This window comes from Alosa sapidissima, chromosome 6 (genome assembly GCF_018492685.1).
Source record: "Alosa sapidissima isolate fAloSap1 chromosome 6, fAloSap1.pri, whole genome shotgun sequence".
NCBI lineage: Eukaryota > Metazoa > Chordata > Actinopteri > Clupeiformes > Clupeidae > Alosa > Alosa sapidissima.
The window spans coordinates 14883719-14906069 of NC_055962.1; the positions used below are offsets into that span (position 1 = coordinate 14883719).

A 22351-nucleotide genomic window follows, 5' to 3' on the forward strand; every position below is an offset into this window, starting at 1 on the left:
TATGGAAGAAAGAACAGTAGGCTACAGCAGTAGGCTGCATGATCAACCTATATGGCTTGTTTGCTTGAGAAGTGGGTGTAGTAAAGGAGCAAATCACCAAACAACAACATGATAGCTGACCCATGCAGAAAAAAACATGTAAACAATACAGTAGTTCAATATGCCTCTTAGTGGAATTGTGGGATACATTTCAAATGCTTTATTTCTTCCTTCCTGTTTTTGTTAACTTATCAACCTATCCTTGTGGAATAGTGGAATATTAGCCTATAATAAAAACTACAGGATAGTAAGAGCTGAAATGATGCCTTTTTTTATCCAATTTCCACCACCACTAAAAAAAGGGGGCCGGTCTTGGGCCTGAAACTTCTGGGCTGAAAAGTGCCCCCACTCCGGCCCTGTACAGAACCCTTACCATCTTACGACCATGACTATTGGAAGGATACAAAGAAGAGACGTTATAGCCATAACTGCGAGGCCTGCTAAGCGTTTTACTGGGGTAACGCGTGTGATACGGGGTAAGTTGATATTTCCCAATAGTTCATTCTTTCCCCTTTTGATAAAACAGCTGTTGTTACGGGTATGTTTATAACTGTGACACCCACTTTGGGGTAGAGTGTTGGTCTAAATCATTACAGGTGACCATTTGGAGATCTCTGTAATTTAATGTCTAGTTGTTTTATTCTCCATACATGTATGCCTTCTAAGTGTAGCATGGTGACTTGATAGGTCTTGGAGACGCATCTATCAACAGGGGGAATACACATTCAAAGGACTATCAAACTAATGTTAATACTCAATCAAAGGACATTAACCGTGTGGATTTATGGAGTGATGCTATACTAAAAAACTGGATGTCAAACAATTTCCTCCAGTTGAATTCTGACAAAACAGAAGTCCTCATCATTGGATCCCAGCACATAGTGAAACAAATGATACCATCCTTAGGTCCCTTTCAATTTTTAGACTGTGTAAAACCTGTTGCAAAGAATCTTGGTGTTTGGTTTGACAATAATTTAAGCTTTGAACGTCACATCACAAAGCTCATACAGTCTTGTTTCTATCACCTCAGAAATATTTCCAAGATTAGTTCCATCTTAACTTTTAAAGACACTGAGACCATTATACATGCATTTATTTCTTCACGCCTGGATTACTGCAATAGTCTTTTTTCTTGTCTGAACCAAAAATCTATAAAGAGACTTAAAACTGTTCAGAATTCAGCTCCCCGGCTTCTTACTAAGGCAAAGTACTAAGACATTACTCCTGTTTTAGCCTCACTGCACTGGCTCCCAGTAAGCTTTAGAATTGATTTTAAGATTCTTCTGATTACTTTTAAAGCTCTACATGGCCTGTCTCCCAACTACATATCTGATCTCCTAGTACCTTATACACCTGAGCGTACTTTAAGATCATCCGGTAGTGGTTTCCTAACTATTCCTAAGGTCAATCTCAAAACTAAAGGGGAGAGAGCATTTAGTGTCAGGGCACCTAGGCTCTGGAATGACCTGCCTGATGAAATCAGGTCAGCCAAGTCAGTATGCTCTTTTAAATCCCTCCTTAAAACTCATCTTTACAAGCAAGCCTTCCTTAGTTTTGTTTAAGTAATATACTTCATTTTGTGTTAAGTTTATTAAGTTTTATTTCAGTGTTAAGTTTTATTTCAGTAAGTTTTATTTCAGTGTCAAGTTTTATTTCAGTAAGTTTTATTTCAGTGTCAAGTTTTATTTCAGTGTCAAGTTTTATTTCAGTAAGTTTTATTTCAATGCAAGTTTATTTTCCTTTTTCAAATTTATGTTAAGTTCTAATTGAAATAGTATATATTATTTGATTGTTATATTATTATGTCTTATTTGCATTTTCATTTATGTTGATATTGTACAGCACTTTGTAACTTTGTTTTGAAAAGTGCTATATAAATAAAGATTATTATTATTATACAGAACTCGATTTTGACGACCTATCTGACGCGACTTTACTGGAGGCTGAGGATGCTGTCGACCCGTGTGAACTACATGAAAGGTCAGATTCGTTGAATGTTTCTGAACCGGGGGGGCGGGGTGGCTGGGCCCTCTGCAGATTTAGCAGTGTGTGATGTAAACTCAGTTCGCTATAATTACACAGATGTAGAATCAGCATTGGATAGTGTTGCGCTGAGACTAAATTATGCCAAATCTGAGGCTCGTAGAGCTACGGATGTAATAGGTCACACAGTGGCAGATCTGCTTATTGGGGCTGTGGAAACTCTGCAGAAGATTAGCCGGGATCATATAAAACAATTTGAGGCTGTTATCGATGGCATACTGAAATGAAATGAAATGTTACTGATGATCTGAATGGTGTTTAACCTCGGTGTGATAGATTGTTTATAAGGTTCATGTTTATTTTTTCTTTGTTGTTGTTTTTACGGCTATAATTGCGGAAGAGTAGTATACATGTGTAATATAGTTTAAATTTGTTGAGTAATCAGTGAGTAGCCATGCCCCCGCCAAATAAGCGTAATAGAAATGACAGTGGGTGCAATGATGTTGAACCGCCTGATAAACGTACCAGAGATTATCAGACAGATTGTGTTAATACTATACATACATTGGCCGGTCAGCTTGGAAGGAAAATCGCTAGAGTTTTACAGAATCCTAACCCTGACAACCCTATTATCAAGAGCATGATGAGACCTTACTGCAGACAATCACTAGACAGAGTTCAGTAGATGACTACATTGACAATCCTGACATGCATGTAGCTTATGTTGTGGATGTAGCAAACTCCACAGACATCTCTCACATTCCAGATCCTGTAGACATCTCACACGTTCCAGCTCCTACAGCTATTTCACATATACCAGTTCGTACAATCGTTTTACAAGATGACCCCCCAGTATGTGTGGATGCGATACCTGGTAGTTCCGGATTGCAAACGGGGAGTGGTGTTGATGTTGTTCATGACAGGGTTCCTACAGCTATTTCGTATGATGAGCCCCCAGTAAGTGTAGAGGTGATGCCTAACAGATCTGATGAGCACCCCCATGGTGGCGGTAATGTTGATCATGACAGCTACCATGATTATGATTTAGATAGTGCTACCGTAGAACGTTTAGTGAGAGATGGAGGTGTTGTTGGTGATTACACGGTTGTACCACGTCGTCACCATAACTCTTTAACGCTAAACAGAACAATGAATTTCAGGGGCTTGCGTGATACTGACACGGCCACATACGTAGAACACGTGTACGGTACATTGAATGATATTGTGATTTTGTCAAGGATATTAGGTGGTGCGAATGCTGTGATAGACATTGTGTTAAGGGGTGATGGTCTTACTGCCGATGTACATGCTAAATTGAGCCATGAAGATGGCTATGCTCTGGATCGGTTGATTGAGGCTATTGAAAAGGTGTTACAGAGTAACACGATGCTCTTGACCGATCAGAGTCAGGATCTCACAGTGTCTATAGCCCGCGATAGAAGCGGTGGTGGATACAAAAAGCTAAAGGAATTGACTCATGATGAGGTTATCAAGAAGAAGAAAAAATGTATCTGTTCACACCAGTTAATGACTCAAACAATGCATGTTTAGCCATTTGTCTGGCTGATTATTTGTACCCTGACGCTACAGCCGATAGAAAACTCGAAATAAATCATTCTTGGATCATAGAAGAGGTAAATGTCTTGCAATGTTATTCATTTTTATGATTTTGGTAGCACTACACAAACTAAGCCCACAAGCTAGCAAACATGACACGAGCTAAAAGGACATCATCTCCAGGTGTAAATGTTTGCCAATGGGTTGCATAGCCTACTCAAATGTCGGTAAACCAGATAGGCCTTAATTAACTTACTTTCATAGCCTAGGTAGGTTAGCAACACCAGGTTGAGAGATGCAAGTAAAGCAGATCATTAACGTTAGCCTTCTATTTATGGTCATCAAAACTGCAGAGGAGTGAACGAGTTATAGGGCAGTCTCTGGTGTCTTTAAGGCGGCAGGCAGTCAATTAGAGTTACACACCACTAATGTAATAACATTAAAGAAAAGTGTATTCTAATAGTTTAAATCAATATGAAATTACTAGATACTTAGTTGGCTATTAGTAATTATGTAGGTCACAGAATATGAATTATTAAAAAGATGTGAACTTAATTAATTACAATATGAATGTATTGAAACATATGACATGATGCCATCTCTTTAGGGGGCTGTCTTTTTTGGACAGTTCTACGAAAGGTTATAACTTACTGCTTTGTGAATTACCCCAGAAATGTACACAAATAAAGTAGGCCTACTTTGATTTTCTGTAACCCTTACTATTTACCTTTACTCATCCTTTTTAATAAGATGATCAGTGTGATTTTGGTCTTACTAACCTTAATTGCCCTCAATTAAAAAAATAATAATAAAAAAAAATTACAACTATTTTTGCAATTTTCACTTCCTCCCGCATTTTCTTCGCAAAAAAACAGCTAAAAACACCGCAACTTCCATCGCAATTTTTTAGAAAAGTTGTCGCGAAATCAGGCATTTTAGATCGCAACAATCTCAAAATCTCCTCGCGAAATCCTGGATGGTCTGGGTAATGGCCGTCATGGAGGTACAGAAAAACTGTTTTTGGGTTAGGTGTCTCGCTAGACTGATACGTCAACAACTCATGCCGGGCTGTTCTGTAGAAGACAACGATTTTAAAGGGACACCAGGCAAGCCTGATGCTTTTTCTCTACAAAATCGTCGTCAAAATCGAGTTCTGTATAATAATAATAATAATAATAATCTTTATTTATATAGCACTTTTCAAAACAAAGTTACAAAGTGCTGTACAATATCAACATAAATGAAAATGCAAATAAGACATAATAATATAACAATCAAATAATATATACTATTTCAATTAGAACTTAACATAAATTTGAAAAAGGAAAATAAACTTGCATTGAAATAAAACTTACTGAAATAAAACTTGACACTGAAATAAAACTTGACACTGAAATAAAACTTACTGAAATAAAACTTGACACTGAAATAAAACTTACTGAAATAAAACTTAACACTGAAATAAAACTTAATAAACTTAACACAAAATGAAGTATATTACTTAAACAAAACTAAGGAAGGCTTGCTTGTAAAGATGAGTTTTAAGGAGGGATTTAAAAGAGCATACTGACTTGGCTGACCTGATTTCATCAGGCAGGTCATTCCAGAGCCTAGGTGCCCTGACACTAAATGCTCTCTCCCCTTTAGTTTTGAGATTGACCTTAGGAATAGTTAGGAAACCACTACCGGATGATCTTAAAGTACGCTCAGGTGTATAAGGTACTAGGAGATCAGATATGTAGTTGGGAGACAGGCCATGTAGAGCTTTAAAAGTAATCAGAAGAATCTTAAAATCAATTCTAAAGCTTACTGGGAGCCAGTGCAGTGAGGCTAAAACAGGAGTAATGTCTTAGTACTTTGCCTTAGTAAGAAGCCGGGGAGCTGAATTCTGAACAGTTTTAAGTCTCTTTATAGATTTTTGGTTCAGACAAGAAAAAAGACTATTGCAGTAATCCAGGCGTGAAGAAATAAATGCATGTATAATGGTCTCAGTGTCTTTAAAAGTTAAGATGGAACTAATCTTGGAAATATTTCTGAGGTGATAGAAACAAGACTGTATGAGCTTTGTGATGTGACGTTCAAAGCTTAAATTATTGTCAAACCAAACACCAAGATTCTTTGCAACAGGTTTTACACAGTCTAAAAATTGAAAGGGACCTAAGGATGGTATCATTTGTTTCACTATGTGCTGGGATCCAATGATGAGGACTTCTGTTTTGTCAGAATTCAACTGGAGGAAATTGTTTGACATCCAGTTTTTTAGTATAGCATCACTCCATAAATCCACACGGTTAATGTCCTTTGATTGAGTATTAACATTAGTTTGATAGTCCTTTGAATGTGTATTCCCCCTGTTGATAGATGCGTCTCCAAGACCTATCAAGTCACCATGCTACACTTAGAAGGCATACATGTATGGAGAATAAAACAACTAGACATTAAATTACAGAGATCTCCAAATGGTCACCTGTAATGATTTAGACCAACACTCTACCCCAAAGTGGGTGTCACAGTTATAAACATACCCGTAACAACAGCTGTTTTATCAAAAGGGGAAAGAATGAACTATTGGGAAATATCAACTTACCCCGTATCACACGCGTTACCCCAGTAAAACGCTTAGCAGGCCTCGCAGTTATGGCTATAACGTCTCTTCTTTGTATCCTTCCAATAGTCATGGTCGTAAGATGGTAAGGGTTCTGTACAGGGCCGGAGTGGGGGCACTTTTCAGCCCAGAAGTTTCAGGCCCAAGACCGGCCCCCTTTTTTTAGTGGTGGTGGAAATTGGATAAAAAAAGGCATCATTTCAGCTCTTACTATCCTGTAGTTTTTATTATAGGCTAATATTCCACTATTCCACAAGGATAGGTTGATAAGTTAACAAAAACAGGAAGGAAGAAATAAAGCATTTGAAATGTATCCCACAATTCCACTAAGAGGCATATTGAACTACTGTATTGTTTACATGTTTTTTTCTGCATGGGTCAGCTATCATGTTGTTGTTTGGTGATTTGCTCCTTTACTACACCCACTTCTCAAGCAAACAAGCCATATAGGTTGATCATGCAGCCTACTGCTGTAGCCTACTGTTCTTTCTTCCATAAAATAACTTTAATTCATATGGTTAATTATCCTTTCTACTTGTCCCTATAGTCATAGTTCATTTCGGGCTCATCATTGCGGGGGACTGACTGATCTACTGCTCAGGCTACTTTTGTTTTTAGGCCTATAGGCTACTGCATACACAGATCAAGCCTGAGTTTTGTTATCAATATTTGCATAATATTTGCAAAGTCTATGAATAGCCATATTGGATGATACCAAAATGCTAATATTTTAATTCATTATGTTACTTGCGAATAGGTTGACAACGCTACAACGTTCAGTAGGTTATTAGCCCAATTACGATGTTATAATCATGGCTATCTCTCTTTACCAGTTGCCACTTATGTCTGTCCTCTTCAAAAAAATTGGAAGCATGGCACATTTGGCAGCATTTCCCTCCAATACTTTTCGTCTTTTTTACCTGGCCTTTTCAGTCCCTCATGGCATCTTTCTACCATCCATCCTCCCTGACGCTTATCACTACGGTAGGTCCGGCCCGGCTGGTATCTGAGAAAACTTTTTAGGAAAGACGGGCTATATGGACCCAACCAATTAACTCTTCTTGGGAGGGGAGAACAACACATGCAGAGGCTGCGGTGTTAGGCATAGAATGTGAACGTGTGTAGCCAACTTTAAGAGAAGATAGATTAACGTGACAAATGCCAATATTTTTCCCTCGACCGGCCCAAAAGTGAAGCGGCCCACCGGGAATTCTCCCGATTCTCCCGATTACCCACTCCGGGCCTGGTTCTGTACCAGATGTAGATTTACTGCTTGTCGCAGCATCTAATTCAGATCCCCCGAGCGTCGCTCCCAAATCGTTTTCGTCAGCGCACAAAAGACCAGATGTTTCGAGGCTGATAACACAGTGACCAGCTAGATCATGGGATGGCGCTACAAAATAAAAATAGAAGAATAAATATGCGAGTGAAATACATTTTAGATTCGAACATAAAACCAACCAGAAACTCTGACAAACCATACAGTTCTTTTACAATGTTATCAGCACTAGTGTACGTAAGTAGTAGGCAGACCCCCCACATGAAAGGGGTCTCAAACAATACACCCAGAGACATGCCCGGACAAAACACCACCCCTACAAAGTAGGGGGATCATAGACTATCATTTTCGTCACCTAAGACCTCCATGATTTCAGTTATAAAGGTTACATTACAATGCGTAGCGTCTAGCTAACACATTTTTCAACCAAAACCACTAACAACATGCTAAACAGGTTATTGGCTATGCTAGTAGCATACTATAAGTTTATTTCCAGCTATTAACACTCCTATACATTTCATACAAAGTTTATCACATAACACATAATAATAACAACAAAACACACATATGGGTTTGGGGCCAATATGGCCGCCCAGGGGTTTGACATCAGTCACATGTCTGTCACATGACTCTACATCCAATATGGATGCCAAGGGGGGCGTGGCATTGTTTGACAACAGACACATGACTGTCACATGACTTTACATCCAATATGGCTGCCCAGGGGTTTGACACCAGTCACATGACTGTCACATGACTCACAAAACAATAACAATAACAAACAACCACGTGGCTAATTTGCATAAAAAGGAGGCGTGGTTATAACGTGATTTATGACATTTCAGGGGGCGGGGCTTATTTTTGACAGATAGTTCATGATAATATACTACTCTGGCTCTTAAATTCTAATTCAATTCTTGAATTTCACTTGCATTTCAATTGAGGTAGCAAACAGGAAGCAGAATTGCAATTCGAAATGTGCAACCCTGCTACTAAACTCAAATTCATATTTTCGTGTTTTTGCAGCATTGTTTCATGCGTGACATCCCTAACCGATATAGACTTGTTCTGTCGCGTGGAAGAGCCGACTAAAGATGTATAAGAAACGAAATAACAAATTATCATATTCATGGGTTTCATCAGGTCCCTTGTGACAGCTGTCGCCTACTTTCCTCCTTCTTGTTTGGTGTTGGGAGAGAAGTCACTATTGGTTTTATATTGTTCACGTCACTATTTGCACGAGCCAAGACTAGAAAGACTTGCGATAATATCAAACATGTTAGGCCAAAGACCAAACATGTTTGTTTGAGAGACAGACATGTTTGTTTGAGAGACAGACCAAAGGCCGCCATTAGCCGACATTTTGAATGTTTACATGCCCCTCGCCCACTACCACCGAGCACCCTCTCATCGAGTTTGTGCTCGTTAGTGCGCACCAGACTGTGATTGACAGTCAGATCTCACACAGCCCTGCTCTGATTGGACCAGAAGAACCGGGAGCTGTGGATTTTTGCAAAACAAATAACAGGCTCTAGGTGGAGGTAGAAGTGCGGGTTTTTTTTCTAAAACCTGCTGATTTATGTTGCTCTGTCGGAGCATAGTGTCGGTTTCGGTGAATATGATAAAAAAAAAAAACCTTGCCAACTGCAGTTTATTTTGTTACTAAATATAGCAGTCTAGCCAATCCCATAAAACGGATAATACTGTCGAATAGGAATCTATTGAAAAGTGACCCTATTCTTAGAGAAGTGTTTGGTGACCCCAAAAATTAGTTTTAGGAGGGCCCCCACCCTTTGAAACAAACTAGTACCAAGCCATCTCAGCATGAGAAAAAAGACTACTTGGTTCCACAGGCAGATATTGGGTACGTACAAATGTGGATTTTGCAACCATTGTTCAAACATCAAAGAGTGCAAACAGTTTGTTGATTTTAAATCTAACAAGATGTACAACATACAAGCATTCATCAATTGCAATACCACTTTTGTGGTATACCGTTTATCCTGTGCACTGTACAGTATGTGGTTGCTTTTATATAGGCCGAACAAAGAGCCGTCTCTAAGACAGAATGTCAGAACATAAGAATGCTATTAAAAAGGCAAATTTTGACTACCCAATGGCTAAACATTTTTATAATGCATGGGTGTGTTTGGGGCGTTACATCATTTAAACCAATAAGAATGACATCTGTCATTCCCTTTAACGGCGCAAAGCGCAACATTAAAGAATGCATTAGTATTTTGACAGTCAACAGTGCATTTGAAGGAGTCTGCTTGCAAGACCGTATGGAACAGTCATTCCACTAAACCTTTTTTGCTTTACTAAAACCTAGCATAGCCTTTACGTGTTTGCACTTGTCTATTATTTGAATTCAATGGCAAAGTAAAACTAACTTCACCATGGTGTCAGTCAACGACAAGACAGTTATACGCAGTAAGTTACTTTCACTATTGACTGATAATGGGCTACCATCGAAAACATAGGCTGGAAAAAGCAACCCTTACCCTAATATTTTTCGAATGACTGAATAAAACAAAGTTTATCCTGCATATCTCGTGATAGTGCGTCTTCAGCTGTGCTCTAGCCTAATCACTTTTAACCATCATTTGCAAATGCATTGTGAGATGTATTTTCGTAATATCTTAATTCTAATTATATTTCCCAATGTAGCCTAATCGTGTAATTTCTAATGTTTTGCAACCGCTGCGCGTTGGGGTTCTGTTCTCCCTGTTGGGACTTATTTTCTGATAATTACCGGCGGACAATACATTATCCCGCTTATTATACGGCTACTTGGCAAAACGAGGAAAGAAACTTAACACAATGTGTCTTTAAAAATGATTTTGCTACCGTTTCGTGGCTTCCACTGAAAAAATAAATAGTTCGCCACACAGATAGAACTTGACAGTTTCAGGTGTTGCGTGGCAACATATTACTAGCTGACTTTCACTTTCAGTGAAATTCCATTGCAATAAGCGAACAGACTTCTTGCAGAGTGATATGAAAGACGTTAATCAGAAGCACAAAACCTGTTGCCATTGACAGCGGTGATTATATACTTTGCCAGTGATTATATAGATTTAACAGACCTCCGAATGTTGGGAAGGCCCATTCATGTGAATAGAACTTTCTGCAGCACTCGTAAGAGCCGTGTAATAAGTAAGGGATAATGCCCGACGAGGTGTCCATTATCAGAAATAAATGGACTTCGTGGAAGCAACGCTTCGCGTCGGGACGGTTCACGCCTCCGCGTCGTCCATTTATTTCTGATAATGGACGCATCGAAGGGCATTATCCCGTTTATACCATGGTCACTTACGAAATAAATAAATATGAAATCAATTATTAATACTAAATGAGTTTTAGAGCTAAAATCGTTAGTTTTTTCAGCTGTTTACTGTTGATTCCATTGTTGCGAAGCCTGCCTCCAGGCTTAACCGTCGTCCTACTATCGTTGTTATAGTTACCATTCATAAGCATTGATATGGAACGGCGATTAAACTTTTTTTTACCAGATCTACTTTATAGGTGTAGTATATCATTTTTTAAACGACACCCTTTTCAACCTAGACCATGGTATAACCTAAATGAAATAATAATAACCATAAACATATACAAGCTACAACTGTTAGTCTGGAAGCAAAATTTGAGGTCAGGATATTCGGTCTTGACTTGGTCCAGTGAGAAGCCTCTATGCACGTATGAAAGCTGGGCGGACTTTATACGATGATCGACAGATGACCAAAGGTACCTAGTCATTCACATCACCTGAGCGTGCTTCAGTTGATTTTGTTTACAACAAAAAGGTTGCTAGAGAAGCTAGATGTTTAGATTTTGCTATCGTGTCTGTTGTACAAGATATTAGAACAGAAAACCGTAACTGAGGCATTTAATTTGTCAAGAAGGATGTTTTTGCTGTTCTCCCTAAATAATTCAAATAATTTGTTGCTTTGATTGATTAGGTCTATCCAATTGACCGATCCCAAGCCCCGTCCATCGAACGCAGATGAGCCAATGGCAGTTCAGTAGCGCCGCGCAGGCAGACACACTCCGACAGCTTCAACTTATGGCTCCATAGAAATAAGTATAAGTATACTCTTTTGATCCCGTGAGGGAAATTTGGTTTCTGCATTTATCCCAAGCCGTGAATTAGTGAAACACACTCAGCACACAGTGAACACACAGTGAGGTGAAGCACCCACTAATCCCGACGCAGTGAGCTGCCTGCAACAACAGCGGCGCTCGGGGAGCAGTGAGGGGACCGGTGCCTTGCTCAAGGGCACTTCAGCCGTGCCTACTGGTCGGGGTGCGAACCGGCAACCCTCCGGTTACAAGTCCGTAGGCCACGGCTGCCCTCCCAGAAATGCATGGGGAGCAGCTGATTTTGTCCATTTTTATGGGATTTTATAGTGATGCGAGTTGAAAAGGACGGCCAAACGACATGTATGGGATTAAGGCAACACCGATACACAGAATAATGGCTTTCAATCTTGATTATACTTTCTGTAATTAAATAAATTCTATCCTCCCAGCTCTCCCCTATTTTAAGAAAAGGGTTAACTTACTCCTTAGCAAACCATAACGAAATACTGCTCCACCACCACATCTGTAGATTAAGCCACACAGCTAACTCAATGCAAGTAAGATAAACAAGTGTGGCGATACCAAGAACTGGCAAGAAGTTTAATTTAGTAGCTGACCGCCACACTAGTATCAAAACCAGGGAACAGGTTTCTGTTAATCAAAAGACTCAACAGGCTCACAGGTTCAGGCATGAGACGGAGACAGAGTTCCACAAAATGAAAGGTTTTTATTTAAGCACAGAGGATGGGGAACAAATTAAGAGAAACCTAAACCGGAAGGAAAGAGCTGTAACACAAGACTAAGAAAATATTAATTTATTATTACATTATTATTTTATAGTACAACTTTGTGCCCCATAGAGTGGGAAGGTAACAAAACATGAGCCAAGACAATTAGTTGGACAGAAGGAAGGGGGGGCTTACCAGAGGGAGGCAGGCTATCCTGAAGAAAGGGATGTCAGGATTACACGTGGATATAGGAGACAGCAACCACCGCAACCCACACAGGTGAACAGTACTGGAAACACACAGTGAAGCCACACATGAACTACAAGCTAGACTCCCACCAACAGGTGAGCAGCCTCCCCTGCAGCACCCCCTACTCCTGCAAAACAAACCACAACAGACAACAACAGTAATCACACTAGTAGGCCCGGATGACACGGGCTGACCCTTAGAGCTGACTGAATTGTCCCGTTACCACAATTAATACAAATAGAAACTAAATCAAAGACATACAAGACATTCATACAATAAGGGAGTGGATGGCCATCTAAACGTCAAATTCAAATAGACAGACAGACACAACTTTGAGAAGCCCAGCATCAATAGGAGGCCCAGACTAGGCTGTAGAATTACACAGTGGGCAGGCCTAACTATGCCTGCATATGTGCCAACTTAAAGCTTCCCAAAATCATGCAAAAGAAATAACATAAAGCCAAAAGAACATGAAAACGAAAGACTTTTACACTTAACCAAATAAATCACAAGACAATGACAAGACATGTAAATCAATGAGGAAAGACAAACGGAGGCAAAACAGCAGCAAGCAAAGGATGGCGACCCTGGCGATAACACCATACAACCTGCTGAGGCATACGGAAGCAATTAATTACTCACCATATTGATAGTAAGGAGGAATAGCGCTGATTAGCTAGATGGCTACATACCACAGTGGAGGGTTAGACTGCACGCTGTAGCTCCAAAGTGTTTGGAGGGGACAGCCACAAACAATGTGAGGTAGACACTCGTCAGCTCACCGGAGGGTCTATGTGCGTGGAATTGAGTTAACGTTAAAAGCTGTTACAATTGACATGGCTACGTAATGTGATGAATATATACACGACATTGTGGTTAAAATACCTGCAGTCACGATGATCAGGACACAAATCAGGGGCACAAAGCCCTTAAACGCAAACAGCTCACAACACAAACTAGACGCCACACCGAGCAATCAATATTGAGCCTACCGGAGGGAAAAGGAGATGTAATAGTCAATGACGCAAAATAGTAGCCTACAACGGCATCTGACACCAGAGCATTAGCTTACCTTCCAGTATGCGAGAGAATCCCAAAACCGGCTGCCACCCGGAAGATCACCACACAGACCGGAACAGCCTTCCCGAGAACGCGCTGAGAGCCAAACAAACCAGCCTCACCTCTGCTGCATACCTGACCCACGGTGCAAGTCAACTTATAAAGAAACCAGCCAGCTGTCCACTAATTTACTAATGAACGGCCTTAAAGGCACAGGTGCACTATTTCAACCCGCTACACAAGGATGTTTATTGTTCTCAGCATGACCGAGCGGCCACAGTTTGTTAGATTGAAGAACTGTCTCTCAGACACTGTGATCAGCAGCACCGGAGCTCCACAGGGAACTGTGCTCTCTCCAGTCCTGTTCACCCTGTACACATCTGACTTTTGCTACAATACTGTGTCATGCCACATGCAGAAGTTTTCGGATGATACTGCAATTGTGGGGTGTGGCAGGGATGGGCAGGAGGATGAATACAGAAGCCTGGTGGAGAACTTTGTGCAGTGGTGCAAACTCAACCACCTCCAACTCAACACTTCGAAGACCAAGGAGATGGTGGTGGATTTCCGCAGGTCTAAGCCCGCTCTGCTACCAGTCTCCATTGATGGGGTCAATGTGGAGGTGGTAAATACCTACAAGTATCTGGGTTTACAACTGGAAAATAAACTGGACTGGTCAGCAAATACTGAAGCACTCTACAAGAAAGGGCAGAGCAGGCTGTACTTCCTGAGGAGGGTGCGGTCCTTCAATGTCTGCAGTAAGCTCCTCAGGATGTTTTACCAGTCTGTTGTTGCCAGCGTCCTCTTCTATGCTGTGGTATGCTGGGGAGGAAGCACAATGAAGAAGGATGCTGGGCGACTTGACAGGCTAGTAAGGAAAGCTGGCTCTGTCGTGGGAGCCGAACTGGAGTGCATCACTTCAATATCAGATAAAAGGACCCTGAGCAAACTGATCAACATCTTGGACAATGAATGTCATCCACTCCACAGCACTATTATAAAGCAAAAGAGCTTGATCAGCTGGAGACTTCGCTCACTGCCATGCACAACTGAAAGGCTGAGGAAGTCATTTGTCCCCAGGGCCATTGAACTGTTCAATGCTTCACTTAAGGGAAGAGGAGAGATAGACTTCTCTGGATAGTCTGTCTGCCTCTCCACCCTCTCCATGGTTGAGTACTGACTGCCCACTACTGTTTTACTACTGTCCACAGCCTAATGTCTTACTACTAGAGATGCACCGATTGCAATTTTCTGGGCCGATACCGATTTCCGATTTTTCAGAGTTTGACCTGCCGATACCGATTTTAGCCGATTCCGATTTCATTTCTTCTAACCATTTTACAGCACACACACACATAGTTATTTTCTATCTTTTCTTTGATAGAACATGTTAATATAGACGTGTAATCAACTTATCAATGATGAAATGGCTGTTAAAAAAAAATGGAACCGGTGAGCAGACAGATTCTTTTTCAAGTCTAACTTCAGATGCAGTATCAAATTATGGATTAAGTTAAGTTATGGAACACCCATTTTATGCTTCTCACATCCAATATCCAACTAAAGATTTAAGAACAATTTTCATGATACATTTGAACATACTACCATGTAACATATTTTCATATGCATTGATGAATTTATGGGAGGGCGAGGGAAAAGTGGTAGCAGCCTAGGCTATCACGCAGGGGAGAAGTGCTAATAGCGATAGGTGCTCCACTATATGAAAACAGTGCACGTCTGTTTTGCGGTGAAAAAATTAAATCCAAATTCCGGTTAAATGCATCAATTAGGCTATAGAAACTTTCAGAGACGACTGATTCAGTATTCAGAGCATCAGTTTTCTTCATTGTAGGCTACTATGTCAAAAGCAACTTTAACGTTTGTTTTCCTTTCTAATAGGCTATCGTTTGTCTATCTATCTATCTATCTAGCCCTGCAAGGGTTAGGATAAAAACCCTGAATCGTCGGGCCCAACGATAGAAAGTGATGAGCCATATCTCAGGATAGGAAGGTCATAGAGACCCCAGACCAAGTGTCCTGGATGCCTTTCGTCAAGACAAATCGATGGGTGGCACTCCCGATAACCGGAAGTTGGTGTAATTCCGGAAATAAACTTTACAATCCTTATATCTCAAGAACGGAAGGTCGTAGAGACATGGGGAAAGGTCAGGCGGCTTCCTCGTGGCCGGTTTTGGGGAGGCAAAAAAGAAAAGAAAAAAACATTTGACCTATGACCTTTCGTACCGGAGATATGAATGAATGAATGGAGATAGAAGAAAGCTGAAATTTTGTGTTGAGGTCAAAATCGTACTCACAGAAAGTGTAGAAGAGCACGTTTCAGAGCATTTGGAGTCGTTTGGTACCCACTTTTTGTGAGATTTGTTTTTTTTGTGAATCGACAGAACTTAGAAAATTACTTACCGTAGCCACCGTCTATTTTGTTATTTGTTAATATCTCGAAAACTGAAGGTCGTAGAGACTTGAAACCGATGTCCATATATTCGACTACGAGCTTTCCAACGGTACCACCCACGAGTTTCTACGATGTACGGTTCCTGAGTTACGATTTGTTTAAAAATACCAAACTTTTGTACGCATATTTCCCGACGTCGTGCAATGTTGAGAGTGGTACCGTTGGAAAGGACCTATTACAACCTTCCTATCAAGAGAAACAAATCTGAGAAAAAATACTTACCGAATCCAATGACCATTTCGTTATTTGTTAATAATAGAGACTTGAAACCATGATCCCCCAGACATAATTCGCTATTCGCTACATAAATTGCAAATCTGCTATGGATTTCCAAGATGTTGATGTTGGCCACATTGTAACGGCCATAGAAAACATCCACAATCTAGAAGCAACCTGGTGTCCCGCCGAAAACGTGGACTGTTTCTTGCGGGCCGACGTGACGATTCCGCTTCACGCCAGCACCATAAGTCAGCCCTCTGCATTCCTTGACTACAGCTGTGATATTGACGGTGTCAATGTCCAGCTCCAAAAGGTGACAGCAGGTCTTCACTACCTGTTCTTGCCACCAGTACTGAAGGTGAGGAATCAGTACTTCCTGCAGAGGAAGCATGTGGACTTGCAGTCCTATTCGGCCAAAGGGCGGATGGTGTGGAACTGCTGTGGGATTGTTCTTGCTCACTTGGATTGGCACTGTTCTTAAACTTGACAGCCATGCCTAAGGACCCAAGAAACCCCAATCCAATCCTGGAACAGCAACTGGCATACCTCACTGTTGCCACAGAGGCTTTGAATGAAGTGAGGGAAAACTTCCTGGAGCAACTTCAGGTACTTCCAGAAGAAGATCTTAGAAGACCGTCCCTCATGAAACAATGCCTCTTCCACACCACCAGGTTTGAGGTCCTGCCGCAATTTGTCATGTCACTCTTGCAGCGTCTCTACGTCTCTCATGTTGACCCTAGGCCAATTTGGCCAGAAAGACCCCTCATCCCTCAGACTTTCGGATGTTGTTGACCCTGAGGTCATCAGCATCTCAGTTCATGTTGCCATGTCCATCAGGCCAAACCCCGTGGGCAACCTAGGCTCCCTCACCCACCTGATGTGGGTTAGGTACAGCCTAGAACGTGTGACGGGGCCTAGGGGCCAAATGTATACAAATTTGTCAATTCACGAGTCGGCAGATTTTCAGACAAATTTGGACACCAGACATTTGGACATCACTGGGGTGATTGCAGCATGTGGGCTGTTGCACCCAAAGCAAACCAAGGCCATGTCAGCTCATGCCGAGGACTACATGAGCCACATGGAGGACCTGGTGGCTAAGGCAGACATTCTGCTGCCAGCATGGGTTGAGGCGGTACTTTTGTTTGACGAGGAACGGGACATCCTGGACATTTTGGAGCCTTCCTCATTTTTTAAAATGGAGGGCCTTCATGCCCTTTTGGCCAGCGAGGCCATGCTCCTGCCCTTCAGGGATACAGATGGGGAGGGGTTGCACACCGTAACCCAGGGTGTCATACGTTTCTTGTGCGAGGACCTTAGGAACTCATTCCTAATGGCTGAGCACATAGGGGGCTATGACCATTCAAGGCTGGCAATCCAGAGAGAGTTGGCTCTGGAAGAATACTTCCATGGCCAGCCACAGTGTTCCGTCTCGTGCCAATACAGTGTAAGCCTGGGGACAAGCTCCACAAATATTAACAGCATAACAAAGACCCGGGGGTTTTTGGGTCTGGCGCCCCACTCAAGTGCAACCGCTGGGCTGGTCCCTCCACCGTTGGAGCACTTCGTTTGTGATTTGAGGCAAAGGGAGAGGATCCAGAGGCTATTTTTAGAGCATTTAGTGCTCTTCCCAATCCCAGACGTTCACATTGCATGTTTGTTTGTAATGGATGCAACCGCGAGATAGGCTATGCGTTTGACGGCAATGAGTTGTTAACAGACATGAACCAAGACATATAGCCCAGCAGCAATCTAGGGACTGTTCGTTATTTATTGAAGGGGCCACCGGAGGAATTTTGAGTGTTTCAGTCAAAAGTTGCATGACCCTGCTAGAAATTGTTCAATTGTTCAATGACCCTCCGACAGAATTGTTAAAAAAGACATGACCCTCCCCTGCCAATTGTCGGTGTCTTCTGCCACGCTGCTTTGCGCCATAGCCACACACTGTGATGGCGTTCTTAAATCAATCTTTCCTGTGAGCTTGCATGCTACCAGTCCTTCCTTTTCAAATGTGTTGCGCCTGTTTGCACAATTTCACAAATAATCATATGTGATTAATAATATGGCAAATAATCCCTGTGCACGGGGACCGAAACAATGCATGGCAACTTTTTCCGTGTTTCTCACGTATTTTAACTTCCCCCCGCTGTCTTGCAGTTTTAATGTTTTCCCGTAGAATATCCCATATTTTAATACTCTCATAACAGCCCTGCCATCGGGCCTGTCTCTGTGTTGCCCTGTTGCTACCCCTTGCCCTTCCAACGAAACAGATGTTTTCAAATCATCGTTTTACTTGCTTGAAGGCGAACTTGGAGTGATGTTAACCTATTTAAGTTTAACGGCGTGATTGTCGTGAGAGCACGATTCATTGGCGCTTGCATGTTCGGCCTTATGTCTACGTGCGCACCTGAGGCTACTCAGCTACTAGAGAAAGAATTTCCCCTGTTTGTATGTTCACTCCAAGTTGGCCTACCATAACTTACCAACTCTGCACTGTAGACCCTAACTGGCTATTTATATTTTTCTGTGAAATAAGCAAATGTATTTGTTCAACTTTATGAAGCAGAATTACGCACTAGGCTACTTGGAACATAACACATTTGACAAAGGACAGATGTATGTTATAGTGACAAAATATGAACTTTCAGTGTTTTACGATGTCTTTGTCATGGGGAAGTTTTTTTCCCCATGCATTTATTCTAGGCTACTGTCAGTGACTGCCGTGAGAGAGGCGGGTTCTGTGTTTCGTTCATGTCAGTGACTGACGCGAGAGAAGCGGGGTCTGTGTTGCGTTGCGTTAATTTATTTTCAATTGGGCATGCCGTGCCGTGTCGTCCACAGCTCAGTTCTGACAAAGCCGAATTTACTCCTTTTGAAACAATGAGTGCGCACGTTTGTATGGTTATATTGGTTGACAGGGGGGATCCCAAGCAGCTTTCAGCCATAAGGCTACTTTGAGAACATTTCCTAATTCACCCGACACTAATATTCAAAATGTTGAAAACTATTTCGTCATAGCCTATTAACTGACCACCCGATTCACGTTGACTGGGGGGCAGGGGGGGGTCATCAGACATTTGTGCCCAGTTAATCCGGCCCTGCCCCCAACAAATCACACCTTCCCACCAGCTGTGACAGCTTAAAAGAAGTCAAGAGGACTCCTAACTCACAGACCTATTCACAAACCGGTTTTGTGGCATTTTTGAAATCCTATGCGGCTACAGGAGCTTCCAATCGTGGGGAAGCAATTTTGCATTGTAGGCATAACTAACATGCAATAACGCCACCAACAACAACCAAAACTAGGCTACTCATTGTCAACATGTAAATTAAATGTAACATTATTGTGAATCAAATTAAAATGTTCTCTTTTGCAAACGTAGGCATAGGCATAGTAGGCTAACAGATTAATTTAATAATGTTACGAAGATACTACATCAACCCGTATGTTTCATTAGGCTACTAGGCTATTTGTTTAGCCTTACTCTTGATTCATTTAGGCTAGGCCGAAGACTCACTCTTAGACTGTTAGTCAAAGATTCTAGAGCGCTCAGCTCCAGAATCTGTTCAGGAGTTGTCATTTTCCCTTACTAAGAGTAGCCTAGGTCTGAAAGGCTTTGTGAATAACTTAATAAGAGAAACTCCTATAGCTAAAATCTTTTATTGCTATTTAGGAGTAGCCTACTCCTAGTGGTAAGATAAAAGGCTTTGTGAATATGGCCCCTGGTGTCTAACCCAATGCATAGCCCATTCACACAAAATAATGGTAGAATATTAGGCTACTGATGATCATTGTTATTTAAGAACATGCAGAGCACCAAAAACATCTTGCTCGTAAAAAATCATCATACCGCACATTGTGGCGGGTCTGTTATTTAACCTACCACAGGCCTTTATTTTGGGCAAGCCTGCATTCGAGGCAGGCCTTCTGTTGAAGAATTTTATATAAAGCCTGCGCTAACAGTAATCCTCCTGCCCCCGATACCACACCTGTGGATAGTGTGGAATGCAAGTAATAACACAATCCAATGTGTGTCTCAATTGTCCCCCGCTGACCACCTTTTTTACGTAGCCTACAATGGCCAGTTCAGACAAAGCCGAAATTACTCATTTTGAAACATTTGTATGGTTATATTGCTTGACTTGATCCCAGAGAGTAGGCTAGGCTACCGCACCCCACAGTGATGGGCCTAGCGGTCTTACGCATTCAGTGTGGGGTATAAACAAGCTGAGAATTTAGCGGTGTCACGTCTGCCTGTCACAGATGTGGGGAGTTGAAGCTTGGGATATAGTTACTACAGTAACAGTATTTTATCTTACTTCTTATGGAATTTTTTTTTTTCACTTTTATAAAGGCTTTGTTTGAATGCTGTTGGAACAAATAGTAGTTGATTATAAAGGCAACTTTCTGTTGCAATATTCTGTGTGTTCTGGACTGCATGTTTTCGATGTTTTCGATGCAGGTAACTTGTTAAGCCAGTGGTTCTCAAACGTTTTCTTTCATTCCCCACTTTGATCAAGGAGGCCTTGACTGATGATAGTGTTATCCCGAGGCCTTTGCAAGTTAGCATCTCCGACAGTAGTCTACCCTATTAAAAATATAAGTTTTCGATGTCCCAAACGGAGAGCCATACTTTATTGTTTTAACGATCTCTATGCTACTCACCAAAATGTAGGCATGGGAACATGATGAAGTATCCAACTGTCGTGTGTTAAATTATTGTGATTACAAGCCAGTGGTTTTCAAACATTATGCGTGACTCGGACATCTATGCAACAGACTCATATCGTCCTTGCATTCGCAAAATGAGGACATACAGACTGCTCAGATAACGGGTGTACCTCCAGTTATGGACGGTTTTAGTCAAGTAATTTAAATGTGCTGGTGAAACAGTTGTGTACTCTGGGCACAGTTCTTCCAGAGCTTCGTGCCAAGTAATAAGCGTTGAGTCGAGATGTTTGTGTGAATGAAACTAAGCGTATAGGCCATAGTGTGACATGCGTAAACCAATGGTGTAGAGATGATGCCACAGGGTTTTATTTAAGAGAGCCTACGTTTGTATGTAGGCAATTTATATTCACAATACTTAGGCCTACTAAAATAAATAGGATTTTATTTGTGTTCGTTGTTTAGAGTAAGTCGGTCGGACTAAAAGGGGGAAAAAATAAATATTTGAGTCGGTTCTAAATTGACAGGGTCGGTCGGGTTATGGCAAACGAAAATATTTTTAAGGATGGCCTGGCAGTGTTTTTTTGAGCGTCTGCAGAAGTCAGCCAAATATGAATGTAATTCTGCGGCATAAAGCAGATGTATTTGTTTATTGTACAGAAAAATAAAAATGACATATCAGGCAGTCAATTGACTACATTGCAGTCAAGAAGTAGGGCAAATTAATTTACAAAACCAAAACGTGGGTCATAGTTGTCTAAGCCTCTATTGCGTAGCCTGTTAAAAACGTCGCTAGTATTAAATCGGCAACAACATTGTTTTCTGCAGAAGCCTACCCAAGGCTACAGATTAATTCTGAACAGTTATTTCTCTACTGGCTCAATTATCACACCACTGTTTTGATTTGCGTAGCTGCGTTACCCCCAACACTGACAATAATGTAGACAGCAAATTTCGATTTTCGTTACCACCGTGTAGTCAAGCGTTAAAGGAGAATTCCGGTGTGATATTGACCTAAAGTGTGTTGAAACATAGTGTGAACGTATGTCTCATAACCCATCTCGGCTTGTCCCCTGCACTCCAAAATCTGGCGCTAGTTAGCCGATGCTACCAACAGCTTTTTCAATGGTGGTGCTTCGGCATCGGGCTAGCCATGCAAATAAATCACTGTTTTACACCATTTACGAGGCTCAATGTATCTCCACACTTCATTGGTAGACTTCCGAGGGCCCTGACATTTAAAACGAGACATTGAGAACTTTGAAAAGACGATTTATACAGACAGTATCTTCACGAAGTTTAGCGTTTGCAGCCATCTTGAATTTAGTCACGATAAGTCGAGCGACGAGTAAGAATGAACAGGTATGATAAGGGATCAGATTCCAAAAATAATTCAGTGGAAATGCAT

General features: G+C 41.4%; 1 long non-coding RNA gene across 2 annotated transcripts; it reads right to left on the reverse strand.

The window, feature by feature from the left end:
- Positions 1-12491: 12491 nt before the first annotated feature.
- Positions 12492-13732, reverse strand: LOC121712205. 2 transcript variants are annotated; one of them, XR_006032539.1, is made up of 4 exons: positions 13596-13732; positions 13409-13511; positions 13216-13313; positions 12492-12563 (listed from the first exon to the last, which is right to left on the reverse strand). It is a non-coding gene; the product is annotated as an uncharacterized LOC121712205 (long non-coding RNA). The 2 variants fall into 2 exon arrangements; XR_006032540.1 differs by lacking the exon at positions 12492-12563 and adding an exon at positions 13080-13131.
- Between the last annotated feature and the right edge of the window lie 8619 nt (positions 13733-22351).